The sequence below is a fragment of the Pongo abelii genome, chromosome 7, assembly GCF_028885655.2.
Source record: "Pongo abelii isolate AG06213 chromosome 7, NHGRI_mPonAbe1-v2.0_pri, whole genome shotgun sequence".
In the NCBI taxonomy this organism is placed as follows: domain Eukaryota; kingdom Metazoa; phylum Chordata; class Mammalia; order Primates; family Hominidae; genus Pongo; species Pongo abelii.
Genome location: NC_071992.2, coordinates 73,239,542 through 73,267,044, shown reverse-complemented (window position 1 = coordinate 73,267,044; position 27,503 = coordinate 73,239,542).

Here is a 27,503-nt window from a genome sequence, read left to right as displayed (position 1 = left end):
AACTGTGATACTGTTATTTCACCACATCTCCTGCCCATCTTAAGTATTAACTGAAATTTTTATAATGATCACAGTTTGTATCTTTATTCTTTCATTCACATGCCAGAACCACCACTGTGTTAAGTGAGATTTATGGGAAGGGCTGAAGGGTAGTCAGTGAATAGAACAAAAGCAACAACCAAAAAGTGAAGCATGTAGCTCTAGCTCAACTGTAGATAATATAGAAACATAACTATCAGCCAGGCACCCATCTAGAGAGCTAGAGTTCTCTTCTACTCTTCCCCTTCCTACCCTCCATAGTCAACATGCCTTCTATTCTGGCTCCTAAATAACTCTCATACCTGTTTCTTCTTCCTCACATCTATGGCTACTGCCTTGGCAAACCCCCTTATGACCTTTCCTGTTGCAGTGCCCATGGCTTGGATCCCCAGTCCAATTTACTTTGACTCCTACTACTCATTCTTCAAATATGAACCAACTGCTTGTTTTTTTCCTAAATGTCAGTCTGTTCAACTCTTTTAAAAGTTCTGCAAAAATCCAGACTGCCCACATGATAAAGTGGATAGTGCTTAGAAAGCATTCAAGGCTTTTCCTTCTGGCCACCTTACACCACATTCTCCTCTGTGTAAGCATGTTGGATCATTCTGTGCTCCCCTGATGTGCTGTGTCTGCCTAAACCATTGAACCTGTGGCCTAAGCCTTTGAACACTGGTATGTTTGCCAGGCATGCCCTCCCTTTTCTAACTACCTTCCACCTGGCCAGTCCTATCATTCTGGAGGTGTTATGGACTGATTGTGTCCCCCAGAAAAGCATATGATAAAGTCCTAACTCCCAATGGGACTCTATTCAGAGATGGGGCCTTATTAGGTTAAATAAGGTCATAAGGGAGGGGACCTAATCTGGTAGGTTAGTGTCCTTATGTGAAGAGACACCAGAGAGTTTGCTCCCCACCTGTCTCTAGCTATGTGAGGACACAGCAAGAAGGTGACCATCTGCAAGTTAGGATGAGAGGCCTCACTAGAACCCAACAATACTGGTCCCCTGATCTCAGACTTCCAGCCTCCAGGACCATGATAAAACAAACATCTGTCATTTAAGCTTCCCAGTGTACAGTATTTGGTTATGGCAGTCTGTGTTGACTAATGCTGAAAGCTCTGCTCAAAACTCAGTCCCTGGAGAGTATGCTCCAATGTCTGAGGCTGGGTGCCTTTTTTCTGCTTACACAGAATTCCTGATACTTTAATCAGGGTCCACACCATATTGTTGTTACTCTTATGTTTATCTTCTGTACAACTCGGTGAAATCTTTGAGGGCACAGAAAACCTTGTATTCATCTTTGTTTTAACCATTCAGCACTCAGTTTGTTTAATATTGCAAGAGGGGCAGGGTAGAGGTGATATTTTGTTGGTTGAGCATATAGGAGTGTTTTGTAAAGGTCTTCCAAAGCAAATAAATAGTGTTGGGGAGAACAAGTGTTTTCTTGAATTCTCATAAGTAATTTCCAGCTTGAAGCCATCTGGACAGAAGGAGCAACAGGAATCCTGCTCCAGGCAGTTGGTGTGGCTGGGGAGACCACGGTGAGCCCTGTTTCATGGGAAAGGTACCAGCCACCACACTTAGTTAATGGTTAATGCTTTCATGGAGGTGAATCGGGTGGGGTGGTGGGGGTGTTATCCCAATGAGGCATTCATGAAAAACAGATTTGCTCTCTTGTCCTGTGACCACAGATGCAAAAGATTAATGGCAGGGGAATAAGAAGGAATCTCTAGTTGTCAAAACACTTAAACCAATCCCTCAGAGAAATACCAGGGATTGTGTATTTCAGATGGCTTGGTTTCTACAAGCACTACTACAGTGGTTCAGGTTTCACACTTTCCCATTGCAAAACTAACAGGGGCTAGTTTTCACATGTTTGACCAGGGCTGTATCATTCATTTCTTCTCTCAGATTACTTTTCTGAACTAAGTCAGTTCTTTGCTATTTCACAGGAGCCCAGGTGGCAGAATATAATATAGTATATGCTCTTTATCTGTCTTTTCCTCTCCATTTGTGGCTAATTTTCCAGGCAGGTGGTATTAAGTTGATCGTACAAATTAGACTTGGCAGATTTTGAGGGTGTCGTGGAGAGTTTTTGGGGTGGAGGGTAAGCATCTAAGGGGGACTGCTAAGTAGCCTACTGGAAGAGTTAAAAGCCGTAGTTTATTCATTAGAATACAGGGAATTGGATATAGAAAGTTCTGGGTTAGAATTATGACTACTATTTACTTGTTGTGTGATCTTTGATAAGGTGCTTGACTTCTCTGAGCCTGACTGCCTGTAAAAATGAAAAATAATGGTGCTTACCTTGTAGTGTTGCAAAGATGAGAGACAATATGCATAGAGCACTTGGTGAATGTGAGCGCTCAATAAGTGTGAACTATCATTAACAACTTCCCTGTTGGTTCATTGTCCTTGGAAGCCATTTACCTCTGTTGGCAAGGAAGAATTAAAGATGACTAAGGCATATTGGAATTCTGGGACAGTAAAGGACCTTAGGAGGCTGCTATTTTCATTTAGATTAGTGTCCAAATCATTCATGATGGATAGTTTTTATTCTGTTTTAATATCTCTGGAAATGGAGACTTTAACACTTTGTAAGGAACCTATTCTAGTGTTTCATCATCATAATGGTTAAGAAGTTCTTCCTTATAAGCAGCAGAAATCTATCTGGTTTTAATGCGAGCTGATTTCCTCACATTCAGCCCTTAGGGGAAAAGGAGAAAAGCTGTTGAGTCTCTCAATTGAGAAAATCTTCGCATACTGAATACCGGAATCATCACTCTTTTTCAGTTTCTCCCTGAGGCTAAATGACCACAGGGCCTGTAATAGTTCCTCATGGATACAGTCCCCACTGCTTTGCCATCTTTGATCCTTTTATTTGAGGCAGGTTTATTGCTTGACATTTGGTTAAAAATCTGTCCTACTCTTGGCAGAGCCAAACTATTACAGAATATAAGGGAAAAATGCATTCTCAAGCCTACAAAACATTAAAATTATTTTGATGGTATGCTAACAAATCCCAGGCTCATCATTACAAGCAGGAGATTTAGAAAGGATCCTGGCATCTTCTGTGATGAATCTTACTAATGTAGCATGGTGGGTAAGACATGAATTCTGGAATCACAGACTTAGGGTTGGAACTCCAGCTCCTCAACTTGCTAAATATTTACTTCCCCCAAGCCTCAGTTTTCTCCTCTATACAAAGGGACAACACAAGTACTAACCTCATACGGTTCCCAAGGTGACCATGTGTTCCATTTATCCATGCATTGCTCATTAGCCCCAAGCTCCAGGCACGCTCTGCTGCAATGAATGACATTCTTCCACATCTCTCCTTCACAGTGAGCCCAGGGTCACTTTCCTCAGGAGAGTGCATGGAGGGTTCCCGCAGGAGGAAAGGTTCCCTGCTGCACAGTGCATCAGTGGGGTAAGGGTGAGGAATCTATGCAGCTCCACCTCAATCTCATGGCCAGAATCTCAGCCTGGCCTGGTGGCCTTTCCATGCCCTACCAACATGGAGACCAGTGCCCTGAAGGCCGCCTGCCACACTGCACCTGATTCCTTCCGCAGGCTTGTGCATGGCTCCATCAGAGCCAGCCCTCTCTCTGAACACCCACACTGCTTGTAATTCAGAGGGCTGCTTTCTGCTTGCTGGGTCACAGCATATCAGCCCTAGTCAGGGCAAACCAGCAAATTGTTCCCACTATTCAAGGACTGAACTGTGCTTTCTGCAGCAAGGTGTGAACCCCACAGCCCTTTTGAGTCTGTCCTTCCTTTTGTATTTTACCTAAGCTCTGGGGTACCATGCAGAGTGTCTTTGTAACTTGTAGTCACTCTTTTTTATTAGAGTTTAATGGTTTTTTAAATTGAACTTCTCCTGTTTAATTCCCCATATGGATTATCTCTCCTGATTGGACCCAGACTGATAAAATAGAAAAGCACCCCTTGAGTCTCTGGCTATAGGAGATGCCATGGACTGAAGGCCAGCCCAGCTGTGGTGCTGACACATCTCAGTGTCCATGCCAAAGCCCTGCTTCCCCAGGCTCCTCCCAGCCAGTAATGGGGCATGGCAGGGATGATAGGGCAGCTTGTTTTTGGGTGATGTGGGTGCCTATGATAGGTAACCTTGACTCGAGGACTGCTGATAGGCTTTCTTAAAATTGCAGTGTAGTCTAAGACTTTTCCCACCCAACCTTCCTTTTCTCCCAATCTTGTCCACAGCAGTTGGACCCACATTGCCGCCTCTCCCAGCTCCCCCCACCATTTTACCTCAAATCTGTTTTTCCATAAATCTCCCACAGATTTCACCCCATCATGAGTCAGCTTCCTGGAGGACCCAAGCAAATACAGTTGCTACAGGAATTTATTTGAATAAAGCACATAGTAGGTGCTTGTAAATGTTGGCTATGAGGTTGCTGAGGATGACGATAATTAGCCAAGGTTCAGAATACTTGCCTACCAGGGTGTCAATGCTAAGTAATAAATCTTGGTTTTGTTTTTTGGTGAGGAAGTAATAACTCCTGTGCTGGATAAGCCCCTCAATGGTCCTGACAACTAAGCTCTTTCTCCTCTTGTCACTTGTACCTCTCAAGAATGTGCTGGGACAGCCATATCCTGAGATAAAGAAGAATAACACAGGCTCTGTTCCCATTCCTCAGAACTGGATGTTGTCCTGTGGTGCTTATTTGTCTAGCAAGTCCAGTTGCTCCTGCACATAAAACCCAGATCAGATCATGCTTTTGGGGTCCCTCAGCTGCAGTGCAGGATAAGACACACACAGTGGCCAGATGTGGTGGCTCACACCTGTAATCCCAGCACTTTGGGAGGCCAAGGTGGGTGGATCAGCTGAGGTCAGGAGTTCGAGACCAGCCTGGCCAACATGGTGAAACCCCATTTCCACTAAAAATACAAAAAATTAGCTGAGCATAGTGGTGACGGGCACCTGTAATCTCAGCGCCTCGGGAGGCTGAGGCAGGAGAATCACTTGAACCCAGGAGGCAGAGGTTGCAGTGAGCCAGGATCGTGCCATTGCACTCCAGAGTAAGAGCGAAAACTCCATCCCCTCCCCATCCCCCCAAAAAAAGACACACAAAGTGAGACTCAATCCACCCGGGGCAGTTTTCCTGAGCCTTGGGGGACTGGCTTGCCATAAATCCTAGGCTTCTATTGTCCCTTGCTGACTTTCTGTAAGTAATAAAGTTGCTCTACTTAACACGTGAGTTTTCTGTCTCACTGGACCCATGCAAGTGGATTGATACTGATACATGATATTGGCAAGGTGTTTAGCATCTTCTTCTGGGACTGATATTGATGCACAGTGAACCTGCTTCATGTATTGTTCTTCTGATTACTATCCATCAGGGACACAGATGTGCTGTTTGATGACATCCCTAACCGGTGGTATTTCTAAAACTTTAAATTCATCTTCCTTCTCTGAATCTGACAATAAGTACAATGCCAGCAAAAATCCCCAGTTAGCAATTTGGAATTCTGTGTTTGGGTGTCTGTGCTCATTAACATTTTATTCTAATAAATTGAAGAAATATGTAGTAATGTGGCAAGATATCAGCTTTGTATGCCACAGGCCACTCTTTTCATGTCATAAGCTTTTTCTAATTTTTGCACCTGTAATTCAAACCTAGCAGAGGTAGCATAAACAGATATACAGGTTCTGATCCACTCTTAGACTCCTATGATCTTGATCTGGCATCCCTAGATGCTAAGGAATTAGTGTTTTTCTATTACTATAACTGGCGAGAAAAAGATGTTAGCTGTTTATAACATTTTTTAAATTGGCTTTAAAAATCGCCTATTTTAATGATTGTAATTCAGTTAATGGAATCTTTCCTCACTTTGGAAACTGTATACTGATCTGAGAATCCCTTTTGCATGTGATGGAAAGAGTTTGTCCTACCACAGGGGAGGAAAAATAGCAGATAAGAAATCTGAGACAGGTGGTTTCATCCTGTTTAATGTGAGTTTGATACATGACACTGACTAGTTTATCATTCCCAAGACTTCTCCTCCTTTGGCTCTAAAATGCTCTTCAAGGACCTAGGCCACTAAAGGATGTGCAATAGCTCTCCCTGCCCAATGCTGACATGATTTGTTGTATTTACCACCACTGCACAATATTCGGCATGCAGTGCTTTGGTGGCCTGTGTGTGTGATGTATGGCATGCTATGAATAACTAGTGCCAATTTTCAACTAAGGAACCGATTGCAAAAACTTCTACTGTAAGTGAATAAGGAACACTTTTATAAGGTTTGATTTGCCAGGGAGCCCAACTGGATGCATTTGGAACTTTCCACATCAGTTCAGAGACAGAGCCAGAAAATGTGGCTAAACATTTTGGCTGATTCAATCATAGCCTAAGTGTTGTGATTGGCAATGTATATTCTGTAACCTTTGATTCAAACAGCAAAAATTTAACTTCAGAGAGGTAACCTGAAGGGGGTGTGCTGTTAGGACAATTTATTCTTTCAGTTATATTCTTGTTTCAGCAGAAGAAATCCATTTGGTAATTGGGAATATTTCTAAACTTGTATGCTTAGACATATACACCATTAACATAAATGCTTCTTTACACTCAGGCCCTGGAAATAGTAGCTGTGATTAATATGCTCATCCATATGCTTTTTTTATACCCTTTAAATGCAAAAGATGATTTTTAAAGAATTAAGCATGGATTGGAATTCATTCTGTAATCACATGAACAAATGGCATTTTAAAGGATGTAACAGAAAAACATTGCACTAAGCAGAAATGGAAGCTAGGAAATTGATTTCTTATGACAAAGAGAAGCTTTTTGCCTCCTCATTTCAATGAAATAGAAAAAGGATCCTAAAATATGCAGTATAATCAGGCTTCTTCTTGTCTTTGGCTGGAAGCCAAAACTATAGTTTTACATTGTCACATGAGACTCCCCTCTCATCCTCTGCTCCTAGCCTGCCCCTGTCCAAACCCACCCCGTGGTGTTCCCCTCTTTCCCTGGCAGAAGCATGTTGGGCTTTGCAGGGACACCCCCTCCCCATGGCTGAACATGACTAGCACACAGCTACAGATGTTTCCAAGCCACAGAGGGAACTGCTACCCTCTGGAAATTTACACTCTCTTCAGTTAGCTCAGCCTATGGGGAGCTCAGTGGGGGAAAAGAGTAGCTCAGTGATTCTTAAGTGCCTCTCAGAAGCCCACAAATGGACTTGTGCTGAAACATAGTTTAGATGGGCAAACCACATTTTTAAAATGGAGTTAACAGAGTCATCCAGTAATATATTCCCAAACATATTCTTTTACAATTTATTTTATGCTTGGATAAGCCTGTGTGCTAGTTTGCTATTAGGATGACATATTCATGCAATGCTCATTTCTAAAATATAATAAATTATAAAAGATACGTGTTCTTGGAAAGGTGTGAATTAAAAGAAAAAAAGCTGAAAAGAAGTTTTTCAATTTAGATGGATAATATATTACAAATGGGGAATGTGTTTATAAGGGATATTATTTTTGTCATATCCTGATATGAGAATGTATGTGATTTTTTGCTACACGGAGTGGGAAGGGACAGTCCAGACCTCACAGGAGAACACAGGGACAGACAGAAGTTGGAAACAAGGATCCAGCTACATGTGTGCGAATTCTAATCTGGGTGTGCAAAGAACAGTATCAGCTAAAAGTTTGTCAGAAGGTTTCAGCTGAGCCCTGCTCCCAGGTCTAGATGAGCTGTCTTTGTACCCTGTGGCCCTCATTTTATGACAGTCGTTGTGTTTGTCATTACCTGCCCAGTATCAGTCATCCCTGGCAGATTGTAGTCCTCATGAAGGCAGGGCTCTGATTTGCTTGTTGCTGAATCCTCACAACTAACATCTGCCCACACATTGTAGGTGCTCAATCCATGCTGAATAAATGACATTAATATCAGTTTGGAGAGACTAGTGGCAATCAGTGGGGGAGGAGAGCAGAAGGACAGAGGAGAAGCAAGTTGCCTGCCCTCAGACACGCCATGTGGCGGTAGCAGCCACCTGGGGCCTCTGGGAGGAAGCTACCCAAAGCACAGCCAGAAGTCCCTACCCTGGGGATGTCTGGAGCTCCAGATGCAGGCAGGGGCTGCCTCCAGGCTGTGTCAATGTGATGATCCAAGGCAAGGCCAAATTTACAAGTGGAGTTTAAGGAGGTCTGGCTATGAGGGAATAAGGAACATGGAAGCTGGGATCCAAGCTTAACTTGATGCTCTGCCTATAATGAGAAAACTTACCTATAATGAAAAAATTAGTGTTGCCACACTAATTATCAACTGATAGCAACAGTGATCTGTTTCCTCTGCTGTAAGTCATGTCCCTGTCCCTTATGATAACAAATGGGTCAGTTAGCCACTCCAGTTTCAAATTGCTCCTTGGAAAAGTGTTTACAGTAAAGCCTTTCTAGCCAAATAAAACAATAGCTTATTGTCTATTATGAAGACCATGTAAAACGTGAAAAGAAAAATTACGTATAGGAAAATAAACTATTAACCATGCTTGACTCAAGCATTCTTTTGAAGCCCCAAATGGGTCGGAGGTCAGTTCTTGCAGGTTCATCTTGGGAAAGTTGCCTTCTTTATCTCTATCTCCCATCTTCAAGTGCAAAGTTAAACCTTGGAATGTATCCTGAGAACCTCAGGCGTAGAGAAGCAAGACTGTGAAAGCATGCACAGCCCAAAGGACCTGTCCAGGGGAGATCAGGCCCTGGCAGGACAGAGCACCTTCTGGCCTTGCTCTTCTGGGTCCCATTGACCTCTGCCATTCAGCCAGAGAGGAGCTGAGGAGAAAAGGCCCATTGCAGGCAAAGACAGAGGGGCATAGAGCCTATTCCTGTGCTGCTGGGTGCCTCCTTCCACAGCGACTTCTCTGAACTCATCTCAATCCTTGCCCCTGTGTGGGCTCCCCTCCAGCCTCTAGGGGCTTGTAGCTTTTTGCTTGCCAACCTCGCTCTCCCTTTGGGACATTCTGCTTCTCATTCCTGCTGCCAGGAACAATGCTGCTGTGAGTTGGATGAGAACGTGTTTGGGAAGAGGGTTCTAAATCAATGATGCCTCATGTCGCCACAAAAGTCACATAACACTTTTTAGCCACTCTGCACTTCCTGGGAGCCCCCAATTTTTTTTAATGGGCTAGAACGATGTATCTAAGCCCCAGCCTGGAATACTCTCCTGTTTTGTTGTGTAGCAGGCCCCTTAACCTTCCTCAGCTCAACTGTCATCTCCCTAGAAAAAGAAAGATGGTGGGTGGTGATCTGAGTCTTGGGATGCTTTGCTGGCATTGCTGTTGGTGGTTGGTGATCCTGGCACATGGAACTCTGCCCATCTTTCAGTGGACCCTGCAGTTCGGGCCACTGGGCACCTCAGCGCTCAGAGACACTTTCCCTCTTTCCCAAGTTCCACAAATATTGATGAACCCTTGCTACATACCAGGCTCTATGGTAAGTCTTAGTCATATTGTTTGAAGAACAGCAGCTGGGTCCCAGTTTCACATGGCACCAACAAGGACCCTATCTTTGCTATTTTAACCCTGTAGATTCAAGGGGACAGATGAAACTGAGATTTAATGTCTTGATACTTTGATAAATGGAGGCTTGGATTTGATTTCTTTTCTTTTTCTTTTTTTGTTGTTTATTTGTTTTAGAAAAAGAAAGGATTAGATTTTTCTCACAACCAGAGCTATGGGGTAAAACACATGCCTGCCAGAAATGTGAACTTTGTGAGGGGAGGACTTGCTCAGAGGACTTTCTCAAGTCCATGGCTGTTGTCCTATCACCAGAGAAGAGCCTGGGCCCCAGTAGGCCTCCAGGAGGTAATGTTTGAATGAATGAATGAATGATGCAACATGTATTGAGAACTTGCTAAGTGCCAGGCAGTATTGAAATCGCTTTGGCCATGGTAGTTCACGAAACCCTCACCAAAGTCCTTGGTGGGAGATGCTGTCATCACCCCATTTTATAGAGGAGGGTCCCCTCCATTTGATAGAGGAACAGGGAGACCCAACTAACATTCCTAAGATCCCATCAGCCTGACACAGCCAGGAGGCAGAGCTGGGTTGCCTGGTTTTGGCCGCCCTATGTTGCCTCTGAGAAGGGGAGACTCCCCGAGGGGTCAGGATTTATTTTCCCATTCATTTGTTCACTCACTTATTCCACAAATATTGATGAACCCCTGTTCATAGTGCCAGTCTCTATGGTAAGCCTTGGTGACACAGTTTGAAGAGCAGCTGGGTGCCAGTTTCACCAAACACCAACAGATACCCTGCCTTCTCTGTGTCCCAGGCCTGGACAGCGCCCTGCACTTTGGTCGGCCGTCTCCTGTCTGTTCTCTTTAGGGACTCTTGCTTATTTATGCTCTTATTTTTGGTTATTTTACTGAAGGTTTTACCTTTTATATATTCATATACACACTCTTTAATTCTCCCCCTTCCTTTCCAATTTGTGCTCAGCTACCTGAGGAAAAATCTCTTTCCAACACCTTTACCTAGAACTGATACACATAAGGAGATCAATGGTGATGCACTCTCGTCAAGGGGCAAGAAATCATATAAAATAAGCGGGAACAATACTTCAAAGTCCCTGTAATTTAATAAACAGATTATATTTTCTTAATACTGTTTTACTAGCTCTAATTAATTTCTTCCTAGTTCAAGAACCAGCCTTCAGGATAAATATTAATCATCTCAAATACAAATTTAATTTTTTTCTATTTTGTCCTATTTTTGTTCCATTTAAAATACACAGTATTTTGGTGACTCTGTGACTGGTCAAGGGTTTTAGGGCTCACCAAGTGTCATTTATTACATTTGTTGAATGGAAAAATATGTTTTAAATTTGAAATGCATGCCAGTAGCTAGCAGGATTTTTAACTCATTACAGAATAAATGTCGAAATTTATTTGGAAAGTCATGGTTATAAATCTACAAAATACTGGCACTTTCACAGTATTTTAAAATATTTCTTTCATGTATTAGTTCTTCTGTTTTCACATTCCGTGGACTTCCTCAGGCTCCCCATCCTAACAGCTGGGGCAACAGTAGGCTGTGGGAGAACATAACATTCTAGAATATGGTTTTTTTTTTTTTTGAAATTACAAAATGCAGTCTGCCAAAGAATGTCCCTAATACCCTCCAAAAAAGCAACAGCTGGCTGTGGGCTAGACTTTCTGAATTAATCCTAACCTACATCCAACAAACCTAGTGTACAGAATTTTCTAGCTTTTTTTGTGTTTCTGTCTTGCAAATAGATACTTAGGAACTCTATAGATTTTTGTTCTTTCAAAGTTGAAAGAATAAGCGGACTTTTTGAGTCTCAGAATGCCCACCAAGACATAGTTTTTATTTAACAACCAATTTAAGACAGGAGAGACACTGAAACAACAAAAGCTTATCTTCTGGAGTTGTCATCATTCCTTCTTTCCAGGTGGATCCCAAAATATTTGCCAGGAATACTGCTTCATTTATGACTTAGAATAGGAATACATAGAGAACCATAACAATTGTCACTGCACTCAAACTATTTTCTGCAATTACCAACAGAAATAACAGAAACACTAGGAAAACACATTTTCATCAAAATAGCAGATTTTTTTCTTTGTGAGCTGTAATTAGTCCCTGTGCCAATTTCCATTCTCTGAATTGCATGCTAGATGATAGGCATTTTTTTTTCTTTCTTCTTTTTTTTTTTTGGTGAGAGGAAAATGAATGTATTAGCTCATAAACACATCCTGACCAGATTACAAATTAATTCCTCTGGAATTTATCAGTAAATAAACAGTCTTTCCAAAAAAGAAGTCTATTTGTCCAGAAATGTTTACTTGGAAACATTAGTGTTCACTCTTCACATATCTACATATATTTTTTGTATATGTCTTAGCCCCTGCAATATCATGAAGAATTGTACCTTCTCTCAATGTAATACACATGCCTTGCAAGGTAACAGTAGTCATTTCAGGTAAATTAATTATTCCATTGCATGGCCAAGTGCGGTATAATCTCAGCACTTTGGGAGGCCACAGCGGGTGGATCACTTGAGGCCAGAAGTTTGAGACCAGCGTGGCCAACATGGTGAAACCCCGTCTCTACTAAAAATACAAGAAAATTAGCCAGCCATGGTGGTGCATGCCTGTAATCTCAGCTACTAGAGAGGCTGAGGCACGAGAATCATTTAAACCCAGGAGGCAGAAGTTGCAGTGAGCCAATATCACACCACAGCACTCCAGCATGGGTGACAGAGTGAGACTCTGTCTCAAAAAAAAAACAAAAAAAATTATTCTATTGCAGTAAACTAGAATATATAATCAACGTGGAAATTTTGGATTCCTTTTAAAATGTGTACACAAATGCTGATACTCCAGTCACACGTTTTACACTTTACTTTTTTTCACTCAAAAATACTATACATTATGGCAATTGCTCCAAGTCAGTGTATATAGAAGTGCTATCTGCACAGCATTCCATTATTTGGAGAAACCACTGATACATCTAACCAATTTCTTGCTGATGGATGTTTATTATGTTGCCTCTTCTTGCTATGGCAAATCACGCTTCAAAGACTATTCTTTTCCACATTATTTTATACATGAATGAGTATATCTGCAGGTTAACTTCTTAACAGCCCTCCAGCAGTGATTCACACCCTTCTCTCACATGGAAATCACTCAGGCCTCTGAAAAATACTAATGGCTGGGTTCCACCTCAAAGATTCAGATTGTCGCCTGGGCATTGGGAACTTTAAAGGTCCTCAGGTGATGCTAAGGGTTGAAAACCTTTGCCTTCAAGAACCATCAGCTGCCCAGGTCCTGGCTCTGCCAAGAAGGATCTGTGTATCTCTGCCCTGCAAAAGCCAGGGAGCTCCCTCACTGAACTGTTGTCCACCTGACAAGTGAGAACCAGTGTGTCGTGGTAATTGTTTTTTTTTTTGAGGCAGAGTCTCACTCTGTCACCCAGGCTGGAGTGCAGTGGTATGATCTCGTCTCACTGCAACCTCCGCCTCCTGGGTTCAAGTGATTGTCCTGCCTTAGCCTCTTGACTAGCTGGGACTACAGGCATGCGCCACCACGCCTGGCTAATTTTTGTATTTTTTTTTTTTTTTAGTAGAGATAGGGTTTTGCCATGTTGGCCAGGCTGGTCTCAAACTGTTGACCTCTGGTGATCTAGCCACCTCAGCCTTCCGAAGTGTTGAGATTACAGGTGTGAGCCACTGTGCCTGGCCGTGTCATGGTAATTCTAAATTGCATTTCTTTTATAACAAATGCAGTTGAAAATGTTATATGTCTAAGACCATTCACACTTGCTTTCTTTTGAGATATCTCTTATTTTGGTCATTATACTATTGTTCTTTCTCTTTATAAATTAAAGAAATTAGCTCCTTGTGGAAGGAAGTTTCATTTGTTCATTTTTGTTTCATTTGTCATTGTCTTTTCTGTGGCATTTTTCAATATGAGAAATAGTTTTATGTTATCAAGTTTATCAAAAAGTCCTGGCTTCTGAGTTGTGCATCAGACTGAGAAAGATCCTCCTTATTCTGAGATTATTAGTATTTTTTAAATTTTATGACTTCTAGAATTTTAGAGGTTTCATTTTTGACATTTAAACTTTTACTCATCTAAAACTGTGACATTTATTTTGGCATCAGTTGTGTGGTATGGATCCAAATTTATTATTTTTTCCAGATGCTCAAACACCATAAACTAAATTATTAATCCTCTCATTGATTTGAAATGCTACTTTCATCATATAATAAATTACTATATATACCAGTTCCACACTATTTTTTATTATATTAGAGAACAATGATAGAAATTTGTAATATGTTATAATAAATTATCCCTTATGACTCTTGCTTTTTAGAAATGTTCTGGTTTTTATGCTTGATAGTTTTCATTATTAATTTTAGAACCAGCTTTTCTAGTTCAAGAACAATCCTATTGTATTTTTACAGGGGATTATGTTGAATTCACTTAATTAGAACTGAGCACACATTCCGTCATGGCCCACCTCCCGCTGACTTCTACCCTCATTTCTGTTTTCCCCCTTTTACCGAAAATTCCAGCTCTAACAGTATCCTTGAAGTTCTATAGACACATCATGTTCCCTCTTTATCTTTCAATCAGCTGAAAGACTTGGAGATAGGCTCACGGAACCCTCTCCTCTCCCAGCACCCTTCCCAGGTCGATGCCTACCCTCCCACTCTCAGCTTAGATCTTCTCAGAAGACTTGGCAATTCCCAAGGGCACCGTAACACATTGTGTTGCAACTGCCCGTTCACTGGTGTGAGAGAGGAAGGTAAAATGTACGTGCTCAGACTCTGAGGTGCAAATAAATCATAAAGTGAAACTTTTTCTGTAAAGAAATAATAGCTGAACATTTCCCAAATTTGGTGAAAGACAAAAATGTTTAAATACTAGATGCTCCACAAACAATACTCACAATGAACACAAACAAGCTAAAGTTAAGGCACATCATAGTAAAGTGTTGAGAGCCAAATATAAAGAGTAAATACTGAAAACTAACATATTAAATACAAAGAAACAATGATAATTAACAGCCACTTTCTTATCAGAAATCATGAAAGACAGAAAAGAGGAGAACAATATTTTGAAAACGCTGAAAGAAAACAACTGCCAATGCACAATTCTATAACCAGTAACAATATTTTTTAAGAATGAAGGCTCCAGAGCAGCAACACACTTATACTCTCTCAGACTTCACTGAGTAGCCTAGCACATGGTGCCACAGCCAGACATTGTTTCAGAGATAATAGAGAGGTGTCCTGGAACTCTCCTTATGATGATGTTCCAATTCCACGGGGCATTCTGTTATTGGGATTGTCATGGGTGAAGGGCTAAATGCACTATTCAGGACTACCAACCTAAAATAAGAGAAGAGATGGACCGTATATGTAAGTAAAGGAAAGGTAAAGGAATTCATAGACCTGGAATTGAGGACATCAAAGTGACAGCACTGAAAAATCACATGAAAAATGTATTAATGGGGAGAATCACATAATTGAATCAAACAACTGCAAAAATCAGTTGCATGCTGAAATTCTAAGCAGAGGGTAAATCAGCTTGAAAGTAAAAAGAAATGTTCAGTTAAGATTTACTCTCACATAGGAACATTTGTGTTTATGGTGTATTATCTTCCTATTTAAAATTTAATACATGATTGTTGGCTGCTTGTGTATATTCTTTTGAGAAGTATCAGTTCACGTCTTTTGCTTATTTTTAATGACGTTATTTGTTTTTTGTTTGTTCAATTGTTTAAGTTCCTGAAAGACTCTGGATATTAGATCTTTGTTGGAGGCATAGTTTGTGAATATTTCCTCCCATTCTGTAGGGTGTCTGTTTACTCTGGTGATAGTTTTTGTTGTTGTTGTTGTTTGTTTGTTTTGCTGTGCAGAAGCTCTCTAATTAGGTCCCACTTGTCAATTGTTGTTTTTATTAAAATTGCTTTTTTGAGGACTTAGTCATAAATTCTTTCCCAAGGCCAATGTCCAGAATGCTGTTTCCTACATTTTCTTCTAGGATTGTCACAGTTTAAGGCAAGCTTGTCCAGCCTGTGGCCTAGGATGGCTTTGAATGTGGCCCAACACAAATTTGTAAACTTTCTTAAAACATTATGAGTTTTTTTGCATTTTTTTTTTTTTTTTTTAGCTCAGCAGCTATCATTAGTGTTAGTGTATTTTGTGTGTAGCCCAAGACAATTCTTCTTCCAATGTGGCCCATGGAAGACAAAAGATTGGACACTCCTGGTTTAAGGTCTTACATTTAAATCTTTCATCCATTCTGAGTTAATTTTTGTCTATGGTGAAAAGTAGGGGTCCAGTTTCATTCTCCTTCATATGGCTAGCCAGCTGTCTCAGCACTACGTATTGAATAGGGAGCCCTTTTCCCATTGCTTGTTTTTGTCAATTTTTCCCAAAGATTAGAGGCTATAAGTGTGAGGCTTTATTTCTTGGTTCTCTATTCTGTTCTATTGGTCCAAGTGTCTGTTTTTGGACTAGTACCATGCTGTTTTGGTTATTGCAGCCTTATAATATAGTTAGAAGTAGAGTAATGTCATTGCTTTGGCTATTCAGGCTCTTTTTTGTTTCCAAATGAATTTTATAATAGTTTTTTTTCCAATTCTGTGAAAAATGATGACAGTTTGATAGGAATAGCATTAAATCTGTAGATTGTTTTGGGCAATATGGCCATTTTAATAATATTGATTATTCCAGTCCATGAGCATGGAATGTTTTTCCATTTGTTTGTGTCATCTGTGATTTCTTTTAGCTGTAGTTCTCCTTTTAGAGATCTTTCACCTCCTTGGTTAGATGTATTCCTACAAATTTTTTTGTGGCTATTATAAATGGGTTGTATTCTTGATTTGGCTGTCAGCGTGAATGTTGTTGATGTATAAAAATGCTACTGATTTTTTGTATCCTGAAAGTTTACTGAAGTTGTTTATCAGTTGCAGTAGCCTTTTGGCAAAGTGTTTAGTGCTTTCAAGGTATAGAATCATATTGTCTGTGAAGAGAGATAGTTTGACTTCTTCTGAAGTCAAAAAGCAACAGATGTTGGCAAGGCTGTGGAGAAAGAAAACACTTAAACACTGTTGGTAAGAATGTAAATTAGTTCAGCCACTATGGAAAGCAGTTTGGAGGTTTCTCAAAGGACTTAAAACAAAACTGCCATTCAACCCAGCAATCCCATTACTGGGTATATAGCCAAGAGAAAACAAGTCATTTTACCAAAAAGACACATACACTCACATGTTCATTACAGCACTATTCACAACAGCAAAGACATGCAATCAATCTAGCGGCTCATCAAGTGGATTAGATAAAGAAAATGTGGTGCATGTACACCATGAAATACTACACAGCCATAAAAGAGAATAAAATAGTGTCTTTGCAACACCATGGATGTAGCTGGAGGCCATTATCCTAAGCAAATTAATACAGGAACAGAAAACCAGATACCACATGTTCTCACTTATAAGTGGGAGCTAGACATTGGGTACTCCTGGACAAAAAGATGGCAACAATAGACACTGGGACTACCGGGGAGGGGAGAGGAAAGGAAATGTTGAAAAACTGTTGGGTACTATGCTCAGTATCTGGGTGATGGGATCATTCATACACCAAACCTCAGTATTACACAATATTTCCTAGATAGCGAACCTGCATATGTACCCCCGAGTCTAAAATAAAAGTCAAAAAAATCCTGAAAATGCCAGAAGATTTATAAAAACAACAACAAAAAGACATTACATGGGGTTTCCAAATTGATCTCTTAAAAATCAGAAGCGGGAGGAGGGTGAGTATCAAAAAGCTACCTATTGGGTACTATGCTTATTACCTGGGTAATGAAGTAATCTGTACACCAAACCCTCAAGACACACAATTTTCCCATATAACAAACCTGCATATGTACCCACTTAACCTAAAATAATAGTTGGAAAGAAAAAAGTTTAAAAAATTAAAATTAAGACAATAAAAAACTTGGTGCTAACTGAAACATGTGTATATAAAATGCTACAATTTTTATTTCTGATAACAAAACAGTTAATATTTAGAAAATTGTATTTCATCATTTGTAATAAAATGGAACATTCTTAAAGCCGTTAGAAATAAGAGTTAATAAATACTATATAAACATACAGACTAAGAAAACACAGGCATATCTCATTTTGTTGCGCTTTGCTTTATTGAAATTCTCACATACTGTATTTTTTGCAAATCAGAGGTTTGTGGCAACCCTTAATCGAGCAAGTCTGTTGGTGCCATTTTTCACAGTGTGTGCTTACTTCATGTCTCTGTGTTAGATTTTGGTAATTCTAAAAATTTTTCAAACATTTTCACTATTATTATTTCTGTTATGGTGATATATAATCAGTGATCTTTGATGTTACCATTGTAATTGTTTTGGGGCACTATGAACCATCCCCATATAAGGCAGTGAACTTATCTGTCAGTGATGTGTGTGTTCCTACTTCTCCATCTCTCTTCCTCTCCCCGGGCCTCTCCATTCCAAAAGACGCAAGAATATTAAACTAGGCTAATTAATTATTCAACAATGACCTTGAAGTGTTTAAGTAAAAGAAAGAGCTGCATTTCTCTCACTTTATATCAAAAACTAGAAATGATTAAGATCAGTGAGGAAGGCATGTCGAAAGCTGAGATAGACCAAAAGCTAAGCCTTTTGTGCCAAATGAAGCTACCCAACAAGGTCTGAGAGAGTATAAATGTACTGATGTTCTGGGGCTTCACTTTGTTTTTTTTTTATTTTTTTGAGACAGGGTCTCACTCTGTCACCCAGGCTGGAGTGCAGGGGCACAATCTCAGCTCACCACAACCTCCACCTCCCGGGTTCAAGTTATTCACATGCCTCAGCCTCCTGAGTAGCTGGGAATGCAGGCATGTGCCACTACACCTGGCTAATTTTTCTCGTAATTTTAGTAGAGACAGTGTTTCACCATGCTGGCCAGGCTGGTCTTGAACTCCTGACCTCAGGTGATCCACCCGCCTCAGCCTCTCTAAGTGCTGGGATTACAGGTGTGAGCCACCATGCTCGGCTGGGGCTTCATTCTTAAAAGATATTGGCATTGAATATAGAATTCTGGGTCCACAGTTTTTTCTTTCAGCATTTTCAAAAGATTGTTCTCCCTTTTTCTGTCCTTACAGTTTCTGATAAGAAGGTGGCTGTTAATAATCCTTCTTTCTCTGTATGTGATATGTTAGTTAGCCAAGTTGTGAATGCAAAGGAAAAGTTCTTTTGTTTTGTTTTGTAGTTTGAGACAATTTCACTTTGTTGCCCATGCTGATGTACAGTGGTGTGATCATAGCTCACTGCAGCCTCGAACTTCTGGACTCAAACAATCCTCCTGCCTCAGCCTCTCAAGTAGCTCGGACTACACGCACATGCCAGCACACCCAGATGATTTTTTAAAAACTTTTTTGTAGAGTTAAGGTCTTGCTATGTTGCCCAGGCTGGTTTCAAACTCCTGGCCCCAAGTGATCCTCCCACCTCAACCTCCCAAATTGCTGGGATTACAGGTGTGAGCCATCACACTCAGCTCTGGAAAAGTTTTTGATGGAAATTAAAATTCCTACTTCAGTGAAAACACAAATGATAAGAAAGTGAAACACCTTTATTTCTGACATGAAGAAAGTTTTTGTGGTCTGAATAGAAGATCAAACCAACCACAACTTTCCCTTAAGTCAAAGCCTAACCCAGAACAAGGCCCTATCTCTCTTCAATTATATGAAGACTGAGAGAAGTTAAAAAGGTTCAGAAAAAAATTTAAAACTAGCAGAGGTTTGTTCATGAGGTTTAAGGATGGAAGCTGTCTTCATAACATGAAGTGTAAGGTGAAGTGGCAAGTGTTGATGGAGAAGCTACAGAAAGTTATCCAGAAGATCTAGCTAAGAGAAGTGATGAAGGTGGCTACACTAAAAAACATATTTTCTATGTAGATGAAACAGCCTTTTATTGGAAGAAGATGCTATGTAGGACTTTTTTACACACAGAGAAGTCAATGCCCAGCCTCAAAGCTTAAAAGAACAGGATGACTCCACTGAAAGCGGAGAAAGAGATCACATTAACAAAACTTTTATTACAGCATAGTTGTTATAATTGTTCTATTAATTATTAGTTATTGTTAATCTTTTACTGAGCCTATGACAAATTAAACTTTATCATAGTTACATATGTATAGGAAAAACACAGTAGACATAGGTTGTAGGCATATCCATGGTTTTCGGCATCCACTAGGGGTAACAGAGCATATTGACTGTGGATACGTGTGCTGTAGATCACAAACATTGAGTAGATTAGGGACGAAGGTCAAAACTTGAATAATGACACAAGGATGGCTTCGGTTGTGTAGAACTGCATGTCAGTGCTAGAGGCTAAACTCTGAGAACTCCATCCTTCCAGCAGGAGGAATGAGAAGGAGAGTGGGGGGGTCAGAGATAGTAGGAGAAATCCCAAATTGCAGAGAGCTGGAGAAAAGCATCGCCTAATTCTGTGCATAAACTGGCATAAGTTCCAGAGTTACCCCTGAGCAATGTATGTGTGGATTGGACCAAAGACACACAGCAACGAGTTCAAGAACTGAACTCCATAGAAACCACTGCCAAGTCTCAGACTAACCTTTTATATGGTGCATATGCTGGGAAGACCCAAACTGTGTAGCAAAGACTTTGAATTGGAACCGTCACAGATAGAAGTCAAGCTAGAGCTTTTTGGATGACTTCCTGTCATCCAGAGTAACATTCTCCAGAAGGGGGTGGTGAATGACCAAATGCTGTCTTCGTCAAACCAGGTGCAAGGCCAGGATGCTTTCTCCCTGCAGACATGATTGTCTGCAAAGAAAATCCCATGGAATCTACAAAAAGCTTTCGGGACAAATAATTGAGTTTAGTGGGTCACAGAATATAAGGTTATTATACAGTAACAATCATGTTCCTAAATATTAGCTGGAATAACTGGAAATCAAATTTGAAAAGGTAGTATTATTTACAATTATATCAAAAAATGAAACATTTAGGTATAAATCTAACAAAATATATACTGCATTTATATGCTGAAAACAGCAAAGTACTGATGAAAGAGATAGATGAAAATCTAAATAAATGAAGAGATATAACATGTTTGTGTATTGAAACAATGTTAGTGTGCCAATTTTTCCCCAAATAATCTATTAATTCAATGTAACTCCAGTCAGAATCCCAGAAGGACTCCTTGTACATATTTACGAGCTGAGTCTAAAATTTATACAGAAAACCAAAGGTATTAGAATAACCAAAACAATTTTGACAAAGAGCAATCAAGTTGAAGGACACATGCTGCCCTATTTCAAGACTTACTCTAAAGCTATAGTAATCAAAATAATATTGTTTGGTGAAAGGATAGACAGATAGAGCAATAGAACACAATAAAGAGTCCAAAGATATATCCAGACAAATGTGGTTAATTGATTTTTACAAGGGTGCCAAGACATTTCACTGGAAAAAGAATAGATTTTCCAACAAATTGTGCCAAAACAATTGAACATCCATAGGCATAAAAGTAACCTAGAATTATATCCTGGAGCTTACACAAAAATTAACTCAAAATGAATCATAGACCTAAATGCAAAATGTGAAACTATAAAACTTTCAGAAGACAATAGAGGGAGAAATCTTTGTGACCTTGGATTAGACAAAGTGTTCTTAGATATGACACCAAAAGCAGGATGCATACAAGAAAAACTTAGTAAACTGGACATCATCCAAATTAAAGTCCTTGGCTCTGTGAAAGACACTCTTAAGAGAATGAAAGGGACAGGTTACAGACTGAGAAAATGTATCTAAATCACATATCTGACAAAGCATGTATATCCAGAATATATAAAGGACTTTCAAAACTCATCAATATGAAAAAGTCTAGTCCATTAAAAAATGAACAAATGATTTAAAAAGACAGTTCACCAAAGAAAATATAGGGTAGGCAAATAAGCACATAAAATATCCTCAACATTATTTAATCCTCAGTAACTCACAAATTAAAACCACAATGATGTAGCACTACACACATACAAAAATACCTACAATAACAAATAGTGACAATATAAATGCTGGTGAGTGTGCAGAGTAACTGGAAAACTAGTACATTTCTGGGGGGAATGCAAAATGATATAGCTGCTTTGGAAAATAGTTTGGGCGTTTCTTATGAAATGGAATATGTACTTACCATGATTCAGCAATCCTACTCTTAGGCATCAACCCAAAATAAATGAAAATATTCACATAAATATCTGTATGTGAGGATTTACTTATAATCCCCCCAAATTGGAAACAGTCTAAATGTCCTTCAGCTGATCTGTGGACAAATGAGTTGCAGTAGACCCAAGCAATGTAACACACTCAAGAATATGCAACACGTTTGCAAAGGCAAAATTATAGAGATGCAGAATAGCTCAGTGGCAATTAGAGAGAAGGTTTCACTACAATGGGGTGGTAAGATGAATTTTTTATGTCATGGTGTAACTGTCTTATGGTGGTGGTTACAAAAATTTATGCATTTGTGAAAACTCATGGAACTGTACACCAAAAAGCGTGAATTTTATTATAGAAAATTCAATAGGAGATGAGAGAGTATCTGCATTATGACTGAGTAAAAAAATGTCCATATGTTTAGCTTACCATGGTATGGCTTACAGACATTCATTGTACCATTCTATTTGAAGTATCCTAAAAATTTCCAAAAATGTTAAGAAATAGTCAAAATAGGAAGAACATGTCATGTGCCAAAAGTAAGTAAAGATAATTTTAAGTCTTGGCTCCAGATTTTATACCCATTTTGGAATTATTCTGAAGTCTATATACATAGTATAATGGTACATTGCTGTCCTCTGTATTCTGTCTTATTTATGGCAATTTCTGTATTTCATTATCTGAAATATAAAGTATGTGAATAATCTAGAATGACCACTGACATTGTCATCAAGTAATATGAAGATTCATGGCTTCAGAAATTGATTTAATATGTGGTCTTTGCCACTGAAAAACTATTTTTTTCTTAGAGAATGCCATTGAAATAGAGCTTTGTCTAAATAATGAAAAGTCAGGAATTTAAAACACTCACTTCCTATAACAACCTCAGAAATTTCCCCATGTTTACCTACTGCTTATGTACTTAGTTAAAAATAATCATTTCAAAATTACTTCAGTGGAGTCAAATAGATAGTCATTTGAAAATTCTGCGGCAGCTGTAAGCTAGTTCGTCTGAAGGTGAGCATGGAGGTTGTGAAGGAGAGGGTGAAACTCCAGTGCTCTTCTTCTGGTCTCCTCACCATGATGCACCTGGGTAAATTAGAGAGCGGTTTTGTAGACTCACAAATTCTCCTCAGGTCACTGCACAACCAAGAGAATGGCATTGCTATGCACACTTCAAGATGAACCCAGAAGGTCCCCACTGGAGGACTGTAGAGAAGCCATCTGTAACAATGGCAGAACAACAATCTATACATGCCTTCTGGGTCCTGTTTGCTGCTGGAAAGATGAAATGTGGCCCAGGAAATTCTGTAGTAATACAAGCACAAAGTAATCTTACTGTGATCCTTCTCCTTTGTGAAAGAAGGACAATTCTTTCTTGTATGTGTGTCTGTGTATGATTGTTTTTTGTATGTACATACGTAATGTATATATACTATACATAATTTATATAGACACACTTCCACTATACATCAACCTAGACCAATTAAAAATAGTTTTAACATTTACTGAGTATTTGCTATTACTAAGCACTGGTCTAGCACTTTGTATTATCTCATTTAACCTTCACACAAACCATTATTCCCATTTATAGATGAAGACATTGACAGTCTGGTAAATAACTTGAACCAGTTCACATAGATGATAATTGGTTATGCCAAGACTTGAAACCAGGCAGTCTTCTTCCAAGCCTTCACTCTATTTTTTTTTTTGAGACAGGTTGTGCTCTGTTGCCCAGGCTGGAGTGCAGTGGTGCAGTCATGGCTCAGCGCAGTCTCTACCTCCTAGGCTCAAGCGATCCTCCTGCCTCAGTCTCCTGACTTGCTGGGACCACAGGTGCATGCCACCATGCCTGGCTATATATATATATGAGATGGAGTTTCACCATGTTGTCCAGGCTGTTCTTGAACTCCTGGGCTCAAATGATTCTCCCACTTCTGCCTCTGAAAGTGCTGGGATTGCAGGTGTGAGCCACCATGCCAGCCAAGCCTTCACTTTTAACTGCCACTCTGCTTAGGTTCAATATGTGTTTCAGTTTAGAAACCTCCCCATCTCTCTTTCCCACCTACCTTCAAGCATGACTATAGGACCGAGAGGAGACTGAGAAACACAGGAAGCACCAGAGTGGTTGAAAAGAGCTGAAGGCTCAGACAGCAACCTGGACACTAAGGGTCCAAAGCCAAGCCCAAGGTCAAGTAGCTGGACAGAGAAACAGCTGCAAGCACAGACTTGGATCCTGACCTGATTTTCTGCAGAAGCAAGTCCCTGTTTAGCCTTCTACTGCCTCCTTTTAGAATGAAGCCAGGTATAAAAAAAAAAAAAGAGGTACAGATGAGGCTGGAATGTAAGACTTGAGATGGGGGAGGTAAGTGAAGAGAGAAGACAATAAGTCTGTAAAGACTGTGGATGCAAGAATATGGCCGGGCTAGCTAATTTGGACTTCATGCTAGAGGAAGTAAGAGATTAGCAAGTTCAAGCAACGTACTCATAGTAACCCAGCAAGTTAGTGCAGAGCCAGTACTGTTTACTAAAGTCTCCTCCCTGTCTGCCTATTGGGTATTCTTTCCATGAAGCCAAGCTGCTTCTTAATTAGTCATTTCAGGCTCCAAAGGCCAATCAAAATTATATATGGAAATTTAAACTTGTATCACTGAAATGTTCCCTATAGAGCTGTTGTGCTACGTAAAAAACATATGTAAAATGTATAAAGTAAAATACTACCAGCTCTAGAAATAATTTCTAACCCTTGAACACATACATGTACTATGTCCTAATGTGCTGGCCACTTGTTGTTTTGTTCCCAGACCAGTACTTTCCATCATGGGCTCCTGTGGAAAATGACCCCAGCTCAGCTCAGTAGTTGATGGGACATCTGATTCAGGTTGGGCCCAGCCCAGACATCTGATTCAAACAATATTCTTCTCCAGGAATTTTGTAACCAGCACTGGTAAAGGGAGGGAACTGCTCCCCAGTGGGGAGAGCTGCAGAATGTGAGACTTGGAAACCAAAGGCCGCCATGTTTTCTGTCTCATGATGGAATCCAATCTTCTTTGGCGGGGAAAATAAATCAAGCCAACACCAGTAGGTATAAGAGAGATACAGAGTTGTAGCTGTGTCAAAACTCTGTTTCCCCTTGTTCTTGAAGTCCATATATGTGTTTGCCCTGTCTATGATTCAGTTTGATTGTATGCCCTGCCCTTTTCTTTGATCATATGGGATGCCCCAATGTGGTCTTTTCAGCAAATTCCCCTCTTTTATTGCCAACTACATAGAGCTGTTTTAGTTCCTTGGTGTATGTATTCAATTGTATTATTGTCACTATTCTTCACTCCTTCCTTCGAACAAGATATTTATTTATACACTTCACCACATGTCTTGCCTTCTTTCTGATAGGGAATGCACATCCCTGCTCCATTGACTTTGAGCTTAGCCATATGATTCATGTAGGTCAAATGTCATGTCAGAAATGATAGGGTGGCAGTTTGAGCAGAATCTTCAAGAAGCAGTATGCATTTCTACCACTATTCTTGCATTTCTCCCCTCCCTCATAAGGACAACATATATCAAGTAGGGGCCATTGCTCCAGCCTGACTCCAGGAATCAGCAGACAGCGCAGCCTCATTGTCCACCTGCTCCCTGCAGTACAGGCTCAGAATCACACAGTTGCAGCCAACCAGCTCCTGACATGGAACTTGAGCAACAAATGCCCTTTGTTTTTGCAAGTCCCTGAGATTTGAAAGTTGTTACACAGCATTCTCTCAGTCAGAAGTGACTGACCTGGTATCACTGCAGTCTTGATCATTTTGCCCTATGCAAAGTGTTTTTATATGCCATGAATTTCCGAAGATAGAACTACTGTTATTCCCCACGCAGCAGTTGAGGAGACTGAGTCTTAGAATGTATAAACAACTTTCCCAAGGCTACTGAAAGTGATGGGAATCAAACATATCTTTGCCTAACTCCAGATCCCATGCTTTTGAAGATATTTATACTGCCTAAAACTGTAACAGACTTTTTTAATAGTCATACATGGCATATTTAGTTGCTCTGTATGGGGAAATAATGACCTGACATGGAAAATATTGGTGTACTTTATTATGAGATTCTAATAAGCAACCATTGTGCATGTATGTAATATATACATGCAACCTCTTAAGCTTATGCTATTCTGTATGGATGTTACTAGCTTTAAGAAATTCTAAAGAGTAGGGATATTAAAAATACTGAGCCAATAAAGTAGGATAATTTTTTTTATTGTAGTCAATTTTCATTTGTAATATTAAATTCTTGCAGTCCCTTTCAAATGGACTCTGGGCTTTTTTTTTTTCAGATAGAAAACTTTCCACACATGTTTAAAATGTTATACAATTCACAAAATTCGATTTGCATGTATTTTTTCAGAAATTATGTAAAGGTGAATTACATCTGTAACAGACTGAATAACTATGTCCACAGGGGAGGATTTATGGCAATTAACAGGTGGCTTTAAGAAAATAATTGATGATTCAATAGCATTTCTAACTATTATTTTTGAAAGAGTTTTAGACATTTTAACAAGCAGTTTCAAGGGTAATTGTTACTGTTTTTATTTTTAGAAACATGGCACAGTCTAAGTAACAATTTGCTCTGCTATCTACATATTTGCCTAATTTTACAAGTGGTGAAATTTATCTGTCCTGGCTAGAGTTGTTTGTTGGCAGCATGTTGGGATTTAGGGAAGGAGGAGGAGGGAAAGGGAAAATTTGCCCAGGACAGAGCCCCTACACAATGCATTGGCTTGATGCCTGGCTCTCTCCACGCCCATTCATCTATGTGCTTCTTGGAATGAAAGCACAAACAACATGTCAAATGACTTTATATTGTGCCGATAGAAAGGCAGAATTCTGAAACTATATTTAGAATCCTCCACTCTTAAAATCTTTTTCCCAAAATATCAATTCTTTTCTGTTTATACCTCCTAAAGACTCTCTTTGTCTGTTTTTTCCTATAGGTCAGTGAGAGGCTGACCCAAGGACAAAAGTTTTTTTTTATTTTTTTAAAAAACAACATGTATCCTTTACCTCTTATTGGCTGAGAGGATAGCTTTTTGATTGGCCTTTCAAGCTCTTTGATCCATTAGGAATAAGATCTTCAATATGTGTAAGGGAAGTGCTAGGACTTGGTGATAAAATAATGTAAGTGAGTGAAGGTCTTGAGTCAGGGATCAGAAGGGCCCTCCTTCTGGGTACAGGCTGAAAATGTAGGAGTTGGGAGTTCTGATACTATCTATCTATCATTGACCTTTGCAGCTGGTGGACCAAATAGATCTGGGAAAGACATTCTTCTCAGACAGCTCTCTGCACAATCACTGTAAGTTGCTGTGGTCTGTGATCAAACTTTAGGCAAACAGTAGACAATGGAAATGACTGCAGACGTGATCACATGGTGTTTGTGGGTTACAGAAACATAAGGAGGCTGCTATTTGATTAAGCACGGTAGAAATCTAGCCGCAACCATAAATGCTAACAGTAGCAGGTGAAAGATATTAGCAAAGCATGCATGAATTTGAATAAGATATAGTCGGGAGATGGAACTTAAGCGTTAACACAAAGCCTTCCTTATTCCTTCTGGCATCTCCATTTGGGTCAGTTTAGGACTGTGCCAATTTTTCTCAATGGAGCTTTTTAGGATCGCACAAAATTTTCAGTTCGAACAACAAAATCA